The sequence below is a fragment of the Tenebrio molitor genome, chromosome 7 (assembly GCF_963966145.1).
Source record: "Tenebrio molitor chromosome 7, icTenMoli1.1, whole genome shotgun sequence".
Taxonomy (NCBI): Eukaryota; Metazoa; Arthropoda; class Insecta; order Coleoptera; family Tenebrionidae; genus Tenebrio; species Tenebrio molitor.
In genome coordinates this window covers 11,701,862-11,715,383 of record NC_091052.1, presented here as the reverse complement: position 1 = coordinate 11,715,383, position 13,522 = coordinate 11,701,862, and the positions used below count along the sequence as shown (strand labels likewise).

At 32.8% G+C, this 13,522-nt stretch overlaps 1 long non-coding RNA gene across 1 annotated transcript; it reads right to left on the bottom strand.

The window, feature by feature from the left end:
* Positions 1-2,874: 2,874 nt before the first annotated feature.
* LOC138135511 (uncharacterized) lies at positions 2,875-3,472 on the bottom strand. The gene is made up of 2 exons (XR_011161000.1): positions 3,066-3,472; positions 2,875-3,005 (listed from the first exon to the last, which is right to left on the bottom strand). It is a non-coding gene; the product is annotated as an uncharacterized lncRNA (long non-coding RNA).
* Positions 3,473-13,522: the final 10,050 nt, after the last annotated feature.

Sequence of the window (13,522 nt, the reverse complement as noted above, 5' to 3'; positions counted from 1 at the left end):
CGGAAAAGGTATTTCAATTTCCTTTTTTTGTTATAATTTTCAGATTGTAGTGCTGGTATAATAAAAAATAGCGTATGATACACGCTATGCGTCGTGCTCTTAAACTCGTGGCGCGTGCTTTAAAGGCTTTCTCATAAACTTGTATCATAATATACTATTTCGAATTGATAAAGATTTTTTGCTTTAACGTCAAAGCGACAGGACTAAGAGCCGTGTTGGATTCAATTATAATAATTTTCAAAATTTGAATTCAAGATATTGTTGTAATGTGTATAATGGGTTGCGGCAAAAAGAAATTCAGAAATACCCCTCTCGTGGATAACCCTGTATACCGGGACATTTTTTTAACTCTGAATATAGTCCATACTTTTTCCCTATGTTCAATTTTAAAAAACACAGATCAATACATTGTGAGTTGCTATGCAACCAACTATACCGAACACCAGAGATTTTGAAATACATATGTAATGTTAAAAATTGTTCCGATTGATGGAATTGGTCTATCATGTGTTGCATTGGAAATGTCACACACACTTCTAATGCTCTGATTGGCACAGAATAACTGCATTATGTATATTTCTTCTTCAAACAACTTGACCATTTTGTTAAACTGTCAAGTATTTATTTTCGTTACCTTGATTACGTGATTACATACATGCATTGACCTGTGTTTTTTAAAACTGAACATAGGGAATAAGTATGGGCTATGTTCAATGTTAAGAAAATGTCCCGGTATAAAAATTTGAATTTTAAAATTTAGTTTTGAAAGCAATTATAGAAAAAATATTGTTTATATTTAATTTTTTTAACACTTCTGATAGAGATTTTTTATTCCAAAAAGAACAGTGTATCACAAGTGTACACTTACTTACCCAAAAACCAAAAAAAAGTTAAAAAATGCTACTATCGTCGATGCTTAAACTGCGCTCTGTACGTGCAATCCCAAATGTTATTACACATTTGTCATTTGTTTTTGCAACTAACTTAAGTAGTAAGAAGGCCCCTTCAGAACACTTTGTTTTTTTAAGCATTTTGCCCTGTTTTTAAGGTACTGTTACGATTTAAATCGCCGCGCGTTTTTAAATCTTCGCGATTATTCTAGAATGTTCTAGAATCCATCACGACGGAAAGGTACTCAGACTTCCGCCGAAAAATCTGCGAAGAGAGGGGGTGGAAGGTATAAATCGGGGGAACCAGAGACGGAAGAGGAGATTTTTCACGACCTTTTGCCGGGAGTGAAGTGTTGTCAGTGCCTGGGGAGAGTCAAGGGGACAGTGATCGAGTGAATTTGCAGGGCCGACGAGACGACGTAGTGGAGTTCACGAGGGCCGTTGGAGACGATTCGTCTAAGTACCACCGCCCACATCGCCAAGCGGATCACGGACTTCACTACGGAAGGTTCCAGACCGAACGCTTTTGCGGATCAGGATCTCGTCGGGTCCTGTCAGTCCAGGTCGTCCCCGGACTCACCGGAAGGTGCCGGATCTACCCTCCAGCAAGTCAGGAGCAGTGGTGACACCCCATTTTCCACAGGCCGTGGCTTCCCAAAGTTTTGGTTGTATAATTTGTCACTCCGTCAAACTAATTGAGCGTTTGTATTTAACTATTGTCAAATTTCCGTTGTCAACTCATTATTTCGACGGGTGAATAGTTTCCATCAGTTGCATTTAATTTGTATATCGCGTTTAGGATTTATAATTTGTTCGACTGTTAAAGTTCCAGTTTTGTCATAAGGCGCGTGATTTCAATAATTGTACTAACTTAAGAAAAAATTTCCTTATCAAGTCCGTCGGGTTTTTATATTCACGAACGATTTATCAATCCGTGAGCGACCTCGCTAGGAATTGTGTATCGCGCTCACCGAACATTTTTTTGCGCGTGGTTCTTCACGAAGAAAAACATCTTAACTTCAAAATTTTTTTTTTGGAGCGAAGAAAGACTTAGAGGACCTCTCCGCTTATGCGGGCGGCGTAGCCGAATAGCGACGTTACGTAGGATCAGTCGGCCTTCCTCCTTCGCTAAAGAAAGGAATTTTTCTTATTGTTTCGCCGGTACTCGTTTGTTGAACGTCTGGGACCCGGAGGACCCTCCGAAGAGTTAGGGTTATTTAAATTTGTACACGCCATTAGGCTAGTCAGGCTTCATTGTTTTACTTTCTCATTATATCATTATTTTCATTGTTGACATCTGAATAAACGATTAGTTGGAAGATTGTGTATCATTTCCCGTACTCCGGGCTGTTCTCACCAATTTTTCAGCTTCAGTCGGCGTTTCTCGTGGTTCGCATTGTAAACCGAGTCGAAGCCTACGACTTGTTCGTTATACCCCTGAACATTCCGGATTAGTAACCGGTAACAGGGTTGCCCAGTTTCGGGAGCGTAATTTATAACGTAACAGTACCTATATTTAAAAATTAACATTTTCAAAGATTTTGCCGTTTTTAAGGTAGAAGGCGTGCTATAGGACTCCTAGTGAACACAGCTACTTTTTAAGGAAAACACCCCGATTTTCAAGGGTAAACTGAAAAGCAGACAAAATCGTGAAAGCACCCCCGTCTTAAAGGTATATTTTAAAATTAACATTTTCAAGGGTAAACAGAAAAGCGGAAAAAATCCTGAAAACACCCCCGTTTTTAAGGTATATTTTAAAATTAACATTTTTTCAAAGATTTTGCCCTCTTTTTCTATTGGGGCCATTTCAGCACACATATGAATATACGATTTCGCTCTAACAAATTCGGCCAAGAAAATTCACCTTTTTGAAAACACTTAAAATACGCGAAAATCTCTTTTTATTACATAGGTACCATAATTGTTAACAAAAAGATTTGTGCTCTTCTTGAAGATTGGAAAAACATCACTTCATCAAAACTCATTTCCATACTACAAAATTTTTTTATTAGAATTTTTTGTTATTGTACATTTTCAAGTCCAGAGTCAACGGTTGCAGATGTGGAGCTTGACGAGGGCGCAGAGGCACTTTCATCTCCACTACTCTCTTCTGCTCTGCAAGAACAAAACAACCAATATAAGATGAACAATTACCTACCGTTTTTTTTAACTTACAGATTAAGTTTGCCCAGGAACCCCAGCTTCTGATCCGCCGAATCGAATATTAATTGAATCTTTAGTGACGGATGCAGGGCAATTACCACCAAGTTGCCCAGGGTAAGTTCGAGGCGTTGGGGAGGTATTCTAAACCCCATAAGCCCCCCTTCAAATAAGGGGAAAGGATTGATCGATATTACGCCATTGGCGGCCACAACATTTGTTCGCATAGGCAGGGCACTTATAAACAATGTACAGTTGCCTATAAAAGCCATCGCAATCGCTGCTTTCTCTTTGTGTCTACTAATTTGAAACTGTTTAAATTCCTCAACGAGGTGTGTTTTTAACCCATATGTCTTATCTTCCATTTTTTGTTATAGACAAAAATTTTAGCGATTAGATAGCTGCGTTCAACACAGTCACACAAAACCACAGCACAAAACCCAAAACGCCGGACGCTCACAGTCACTGTCACAATCCTCCGCCCTCCAAAGCAAGGAGTATAGAATAATAGGGAGGGGACATGCGGCCGGTCGAGTGAAGCCGCCTTAATGCGCATGTCTGCTATTAGTACGCCCCAAGAAAGTGAATAAAATCAGTTGCGTTGTGATATTTCATGTATATTGCTTTCCATTTATATACAGGGCCCCCGCGAGGTCAAAAGGCGCCCGCGTGCGATTTCATAATTTGGCGCCCTTTGGCGAAAGAGGTCAGGGGGGGTGCTTCTTAAAATGATGTAAAATATATAAAAAAAAGATATGTTCTCCTATTTTTATGTTTTAAATTTTCTTTTATCGTGCCTTTTTACCCCTTTTGTCACTTGGAATAAATTTATTATCGGTTTGGGCTGCCCCGATATTTTCAACGACAATCTTTTTTTCCAAAGGTACACAAAAAAAAAATCACCGAGAATCATCTTGCTACCGTGTCCCGAAAACGGTTAATAATAATAATAATAATCAATTAAAATAAATAAGTCGGTTTGAAAGTATTTTTATTTAAACATAATTGGAATAATTTATGATAAAAAATCACAAAAACAAAAGGAACTTACAATTTCTAGAAACTTTTCCAAATTCTTGCTTTGAATCAAAAGAAAATAAGAACTATTTAGACATTTTGGGATAACGTATAATTTTTTTCGTGCATGAGTGCATTATTTGAGGCACAGGCGACGAAGAAGCGAGTGCTTCATTTGCGCGAATGTGCCGAATACGTCTTCTCGCATGGAAGTTCGTACAATATTTTTTGAAAGGAACATTATGTCTGATTTGTCGTATACCCTTTGTGAATAAGGTGGCGGTTGTCCATGCGCTTGCCAAAGTGTCAATCGAACTAATAGCGATTTATTTTCACTCTTTCGAAATTTTCATCATCCAAATTGGAGAAATGGCGTTTTGTAAACCACAGTTTATTGTTATCAAGTCAAATTATTTTCAGAATGCTCAAAAAGGCTTTTTGGAACGTCGATTTCGCGCATTAGTGCTTCAAAGTAATCCAAAAGCATTCGCGCTAACGTCGATTTCACGCACTACTGCTTCAAAATGCTATGCGGTCGCGAAATGATGAGTTCAAAAAATAATTTTTTAACGTCCCTCAAAAAAAGTGCAAGTTTTTTCATTCGTTTCCGTTCATAAAATATGTGATTTTTGAATCGGCCAAGAAGCGTTAAAAAAAGTGCCATAGCGGTTCATTTTTGCACGCATTTTAGGTTAAAAAATGTGCCGTAACGTGTCATTTTTTAACGCAATTATAAAATTTTTCATTCATAATTAGTAGTTTTTTTAACGAGTTCGTATGTAAATTGGGATTTTTTTGGCATGAGTGGGCCAATTTAAAACGCCAGTAAAACGAGCGTTTTGAAGGTCCACGGGTTCACACAGGAGAAAATGTTCAAATTTTGAGTGTCAAAAAAATTGTTATCTAAACTTACGGGCGCCAAAAAAATTTTGTATGCAACTCGTTAGTAAAGTATCTTTTTTTACTCGGCGGATTTGCGCACTCGCTGCGCTCGTGCGGCAAATTTTCCTTCTCGTAAAAAAAGTATTACTTTACTCACTTGTTGCATAAATAACTATTCTCGCACTCATTTCGTAAATATGTAACTATCTTATGCGCAATAAATTATTAAAATTTTAGTTTTATGTGCATGCAGTGTAATTTTTTTCTGTTAAAGTTTTAAAATGTGAAACACGTACACGTCGCCAAGAGGCTATTTGCCGCCCCTTGGAGATGCCGCCCGCGTGCACCGCACGCTTTGAACACGTACTTGCGGGGGCCCTGTTTATATATGTTTATTTTTGTAAATAATTATAAAGAAAACTTGACTAACATATAAAATCTGATTGGAGTTCTTAATTTATATGGTTTATTATGATTGTAAACACCGAGATTTTCATTTGTGTTTACTTTGTCTTTTTTTATCCTAAAAAGTAATAAATCAGTCTCTTTAATAGAAAAGGGCTTCGAAAGATCAAATTTTTTCATTTCGTTATTAGTAATTTCTAAATCTTTCAGATCAGCTGTTGATCGGAATTTTATAACTTCCATATTTATCGGTATACTAAGATAATAAATATTCTCCATCAAAAGTAAACTTAAGCATAGTTATAATCTTTTGATCATCAGTTCCCTTTTCAAAATTAATTTTTCCTACAAATTCCTACAAATGAATAATGAGTTTTTTTCATGAATTCAGTTAATTAACCTTTCTCCGTAAATATCTACGTAGTTGTCCTTTATTGACAACATCATATTTATCAACTGCATCAGCAGTTTTAACTAATCTTCTATTACCAATATCGATATATCTTTTTGTAGCGGTTAGATTCACCGAATCTTTTTTGATCATATTACTGAGTTCAGGTTTAACGATTTTTAAAATACTTTGAGAATCATCTTTTGTAATCATATTACTGAGTTCCGGTTTAACAATTTTTAAAACGCTTTCTGAATCATCTTTTTTGATCATATTATCGTTGACTTTATCCATAGCAGCATGCAAAGCACTAGTCCACTTTGTGGACGCTGACGCTAAATATTGTAAATTAACAGCATCGCCAGGATTTTCTGGTTGTTTTACATTAACTAATTTGTGTCCTGCGATATCATAATCGCCATTTTCTGTTAGATTAAATCCTATACCAGGTGGTCCTCTTGTTGATTTTCCTCCTTTTTTTCTATTTTTTCTAAGAACGTATTCAGATGTCATTTATGGGCGTAAAATTCTTTCTATATTTCATTTCAGGAGTTTTGAAATCAATAGTTAAGCAATCAAAATTTTTAATGTTATTTTCATAATATTTCCTGAGTTTCTTATCCAACCCCTTTTCTCTAAATATTAAGCTTATATCATTACCATCACATGATGGAAATATTGAAAGATAATTACATTGTAAACGAATTGATTTTGGCACTCTATACCAATCCTGCGTTATATAAATCATTGAAGCATTCATTTTTCTTCCGCGTATAGCTAAATGAGAAACACATGCATTGCCGGCCTAGTCCGGCTAAAAGTAGGGATTTTGAGTTGTCATCGTTTTCGGTTGGCATTTGTTATCAGAATTCTATCAAACGTTAATATTTGTTGTGTGGATGGCTCGTTAAAAATGTTTTTCTATTTATAACAACGTACAAACTACAAAGAAGCAATATTTAACTAAAATTAATTAATTAAAATTACGTTTCGAGCCACTTCTTGAATATGGGCTGGTGTATTTATTACAACAAATATTTCAGGAAAATGTCAAAAACAAAACAAATTAATTAAATTTAATAAATGTCAGGAAACAAGAGCGATGTTGATTTTAAAATTTAAATGTTTAAATGTAAGTGTTGCCAACACAAAAAAGTCCCTAATACCAATTATTAAAACAAGTGCTTTAACTTCTACTTAACAAAAATCCGCAGAAGTCGGCACGAAAAATTGTGTGTATCACACGTTCAGAAACTGTTTTGCGAGCATTCGTACTTACAATACTCGTCTATCGACTCGTATTTGCAAACCGTACTCATGCTCGCAAACGTGCAGTTTCTGGCCTTGTGATACAAATAACTATTATGTTCTAAAATAAATATCAAGTTGTAAAATAAAAATTCAAAACAAATTCAAAAATTCAAAACGAATCCAAAAATTCAAAACAAATTTTGAAGGGCGTTACGTTTAGTCACAGACAGGATTCTACAAAAGTAGATAGGAAAATACCAGTTCTGGACCACGGGGGTTTCCGTATAATTTTCATTAAAAAACACTTATATATTTCAAGCAAAACATCCCTTTCTCGCGACTACAATCCATCTATTCTTACAGCATTTCCTCGGACAATTGATCCAAATAATCCTAGATGGCAAGTGGATCAGACTTCGGTCTTTCATAATATATAAATGACTAACGTTGATAGTAAAACTGAAATAATTGACGCTATTTTAAAAAATCGTGAAATAATAAAAAACAGGATCCACTTAAAACAATTTAAAGAACATTTAACGAAGGAAGAAATTAAGAAGCTACAGAAGCCTATAACTGACAAACTTGATAATATTACTGAATTCGCCTCGCTCATGATGAACGAAGCAAATCCAAAAAATGTTTTAGCAATCGAAGAAGAAGACAGGCAACAAGGCCGGCCCAGAGTTCACCAAAGAGGATTTAAAGATCCCGGATTAGACGAAGACTGGCAGGCCCAGTCCAGAGGCAAAGCCGAAGACAAAAATGTTTCAAAGAATGCGGAAGGCGATGATGTAAGCGAATCGGATCATTTATTACCATTACCAAAATCACCTTCAGCGTCCACCTCAATAAGTTTAGATCCGAATAAAGATTTAAATTTTGATATTATTGAAAAACAATTTAAATTTGAAAAACCTTCACATTTATTATCGTTAGACATTAGAAATCGAAATGCAAAAATTGATACAACGATACCCGAAATATCAACTAAATTAAAATCATTAAATGCACACATTACAAACGCAAAGAAATCACAAGAACAAGAAAAAATGGATAATTTACAATATGTGTATTCACAGTTGAAAAAATATAAAAGTGTTTTAGAAGATATTCGAAAAATTCCTTTCTATGAAAAAGGAAGCGGTATTTTTTCAGATCCGAATGAAATGGTAGAACGTCTTAATCTATTAATTGCGTCAAAAAATGCTGGAAATGATTCAATTGATGTATACAATGAATGCGTAGAAATACTTGATAAATTGTTAAACTTGAAACTCATAAAAAAATCAGATCACAAAAGGATATTCTCGACGCAACTTGCTTTTTTAAAATGAATAAATGAGCCTAATACACATTAGATCTAAAAAAAAAATGATTTTGAAATAAGTTATTCTGAAAATCCTATTAATTTATCTGGATTAAAAGGTGAAATTGCTTTAAAAACAGCAAGTCTCTGGTATAGTTGGGATAACATTACCGAAGAGTATAAAAATAACGAAATAAAATACAAGTCTGGTAAAAACGACTTCGCAGCCGAACTCAAAAATAACGAAATCAAGAAAGAAGATGATAGAAATGAATCGGAGTGGAAAATATTAAAATTACCAAACGGTCTGTACGATGAAAATGAATTAAATAATTATATCCAAGAATATTTTGTAACGTTTGAAACACCCCCGTTTTATTTTGATGTAAATTATGCAACTAATCGTTTTATGCTAATTATACGCGACATAGACTATGAAATTGACTTCTCCCACGGTAAGATATATGAGCTTTTAGGATTTGATAAAAAAATATATAAAGAAGGAATAAACTATGCAACAAAAATTGATAATATCACCAAAGATATTGATCAGATCTTGATTCACTGCTCCCTAGTTTCATCTAGTTATCAAAATAATCTCAAAAGTGATGTTATATACGCTTTTACTCCAAATATTTCACCTAGATCTTTAATTAATATTGAACCAACGCATCCGAAATATTTACCAATTAATCGTACAGATTATATATTTAATATTCGCATTTCCGTTACAAATCAGCTAAATCAATTGATAAATTTTAATGGAGAGTGCTTAAATTTTGTTCTAGATATTCAGTAAGTCTTCGTCTTTCTTGTAGAATAAATGGTACTTGTCGTTCATAGAAAACAATTATTTCCGAAACAATATGGGTTTGGTCTTAAATATCACAGAGATATTAGAGGTGGAAATATTTTTCAATCTATAAAAAAATTTGCTATACCTGCATTAGGCTTTTTATATCGTAATATATTAAATCCTTTTTGGAAAAATAATAAAGAGGATATCATTCAAGGTGTGACTTCAGGGCTTAAAAATATAGCGTCTACATACGTAAAATCACCGCCGTTTTCTACTTATAAAGAAGAAATTATAAATCCTATTCTAAACAAAATGACAGAAAAATCGAGGAATGAACATTTACGAGGCGACGGATTGAAAAAGGCTAAGACTGGCAGGGCGAATCGATTAACTAAAAAATCAAAGGAAATTATTAAAAATCTGCTGAAGGCTGAGGTTTCCTAAAAGACTTCTTTTTATTTAAATAAATGGAAAGCGTTGTGGACAATTTATGGCGTATTGATGAAATGCCTGTAATTGATGAATCAACAAAAAGTTATATGTACTTACTTACAATGAAATAAGAGAAAGTAATATAAATGTGAAAGAACTTGAACAGTATACGCTCGAAACTAACATAAACGGATGGAAACATTTATCAGGTGCTTATATTTTTGTCAAATCTAAAATTAAAAACAATCCAAATAATTATGCAACTATATCAAATAATGGGATAAATGATTTTGACTATGTGAGGTTATTCTATGAAGAGGTATTGATAGAAGAAACAATTTATGTGGGTGTTGCTACGTTAATTTCAAATCTGATTGAATTTTCAGGAGATGTTTCTGATACTTCAGCATCACAATTGTGTTGGTATCCAGACATAGCAGATTCAGCAGATACGTCTCAATACAAATATGATGCGCAAAATAAATCGGAAAAATTTAAAGATTTAAACGTTGATATAAAAACTATTATTTCAAAAATCACAAATAATTCTGCATTCAATAAAGAATATTTAGAGAGATGGTTGTTAACAAAAGATGAAAAAACTATTACAAAATTTATTCCTTTATCTGAAATTTTCCGATTTGTACGAGACTGTAACAAAGTTATGAATGGAAAAATTCGCATTGAATTACGTAAACATAGGGTGAAAAATATATTACACGCTAAAGTTGATGGAAATTATGATTATGAAATATCTGATATTAGTTTGTGGATCCCAATAGTAAAACCCTCATTAGAAACTGAAAAAATATTATCTTCATTATTAGTTAGCAAATCTAACTTTCTTGTGGATGGAATGCGCTTAACTGTTACCGTAGTAATTTGTGGTCTTCTGGAAGTGGAAACTGGCGCGTTGTAAATAATCAAAATAAAATACTAGAGTTTTTATAGTTTTTTCTAGAGCTGAACGAAACGATAATTTTACCAAGACAATGATGATTTTTGATAATATGAATTTAGAAAGAATAAATATTAAAATCAATGGTACCCAACATCCTACTTATGAATATCAGGTGAATAATGAGGATTTACAACGCTTGTATGCCTCATTCCTCTCTTGTAATTATAAAAAAGATTTGGATGAAGGTACGTGCGTTAGCTATAAAGATTTTTGTAATCTCTATTTAGTTGTTGCTTTTGATGTAACAAAAGAAAATGATGAAAATTTATTTAGTAAAACAAAATCATCTGAACTAGAAGTTAATTGGACATTAAAAGATTATCAAAATGTTAATTACTATATGTATGCTGTCGTTGAATCTCAAAGAATTGCAAATATGAATATCATAGATGAAAAGATTTATTTGGAAATGAAGTAGACGAGGTTTTACCGAGTTTTTAATTAAATAAATGAATGATTATAATAGTATATTTATCACCCAATCAAATAAAGAAACTCCAAAGTTGTAAAGAAAAAAGAATAGATTGTAATATAAGATTCGATTTAACAGAAAGACCTAATAATACTATTAAATTAAGAGAAAATCAGATTGATGAAATTAAAAAGTGTAAAAAAGAGAAGAAAAAATATTGTTATATCAAATTTTCTCCAACACAGATAGGCGGATTTTTACCTGCTTTAATTCCTGCGGCATTAGCTGTAGCCAAAGCATTGGGATTAGGCGAAGCTGGTTATGCTGGTACTAAATTAGCACAAAAAGCCTTTGGAGATGGTATAAAAAAGAATAAAAAAAACACCAAAAACCCGAAGACATATGGACAAGGAATAAAATTGATAGGAAAAAGGGGTTAAGTAATATAGAAATATCTGATATTATGAAAAATGAGAAAAATTCGGGTTTGCCTCAGGAAGCTACGCGAAATGTTCGAGGTGTTTTTGCATTGACATGTTACCAAAAAAAATTAGAAAAGATGAATCAGGTATAATTAATTTTCAACCCTCTAATTGTTATGGCTCACACTGGGTATGTTACATAAACAAACCATATTTAAGAAATATTTTATATTTTGACAGTTTTGGAATATCTCCACCAGAAAAAATTAAAAAATATTTATTAAGTAGCGGAAAAAATATTGCGTGAAATAGCACGCAGTTACAAATGAATTCTTCTGTTTTATGTGGTCATTACTGTATATATGTGATAATTAATGTCAACAGAGGCAAAGATTTTTATGATATATTATATTCTTTTAAACAGATACCGTGTCGTTTAAATGAGAAAAGATTCGCCTTTGCTCACTCGTGATAATACCTCCTACATATTTCAATATTTGAACGTAATTAAAAAATTATATATTATCTATATGTTATAAATGGAAAAATATTTACAAAAACGCTTGTATGTATACAGAAAAAGTTACATATATTTTTATAAAATTGGAATCGGATTATCTATTAGTAAATTATTATTTAGTGCACCGTTAGCCCTACCTCCACTAGTTTGTTTATCTCTTGGTGCGGGGGTAATAGAAATCTTAGATAAGAGATTAAAAATATCAGAAAGAATAGAACAATATAAGTTAATTTATAAATTTTATAGACAGTTACTGCATTTATATGTATAAGGCTGATAAAATAAATGAAAAAGAAATAAATATACGTGAAGAGGAATTTGTCAGTAATTTTAATTATTTTCCCAGAGAAAAATACCTAGAAAAAGTTCACTTAAACGGTAATTGATGATTTCTTATTGTAATAAATGACTGGCAAGGCCAGCCCAGAATCGAGGACGATGACAGAACCAAAAGAAATTAAATTATTTGATTTAAAGGTTGATAAGTGCTATGAAATTACTGCTATAAGTAAATCAGATGATGTTGGCCCAACTAATGGGTTATTATTTATTTTAGAGGGAAACTTGAAGTTATATTTATCCGATGTTGACTTATTTTCAGATTCAGCAAAAATTAATAAGTTATATGAGTTATATGACGCTATTTCGTATTTTCTTGATAAAAAACAAAGAGTGTCTCTGCAAAGAGATAATATGAACTTCAAGTCTAAAGATTATGGAGATTGTTTTTGTAATATCATTATTTTTGAAGATATTTCAATTGTTTAATTTGATATTTACTCTAATAAATGAAATACTTATATTATTCTTTTCTTATTTCTCACTACTGTAAAAAATTCAGATGATATTAATATTACAAGTTATTTAGAACAATTTGGGTATTTAGAGAGTAATGAATCATTATTAACAGAAACGTCTTTGACTAGTGCTTCGCATACCAATGAAGCATTAATAAGGTTTCAAGAATTCTATAATTTACCAACTGATGGAACATTAAATCAAGAAACACTTGCATTTATCAGTAAACCTCGATGTGGCGTTAAAGATAATCCAACAGCTTATAGAGTTCATTATCAAAAATGGAATAAAACAAATCTTAAATGGTATTTTTCGTTAGCTACAAACGAGATGAAAGAATTAGCACAAAAAGTTTAATTACAATAGTGTTAAACCGGACATACTTATTTCATTTTCTAATACGCTGTTTCAACATAATCATAATTCACGGTGTCAAAAAGGAATATGTTCTAGCAGTTTTGACGGAAAAGGTAATGTTTTAGCACATGGCTTCTTTCCAAATAATAATGAATGTTTAGGAATTCATTTTGATAAATCAGAAAATTGGTATTTTGGTGAATCAGGCAATACACCTGATGATCAAACTAATTTTTATACTGTTTTATTACACGAAATCGGACACACGTTAGGTATTGAACATTCTGCAAATAATAATTCAATTATGTACGCCTAGTTATTATAAAGGCGATATTGATAAATTAACTCAAGACGATATGTGGGCAATTCAATATTTATATGGACGACCTGAACGATTAAAATATGAATTAATACCAACAACAACAACAACAACAGTTAAACCTACTGTAAGCAAAGTCTGGCAAAGCGTGCCTGAAGTCGGAGTAAAAGATACTGTTGGTAATTCGTCTTCGACTC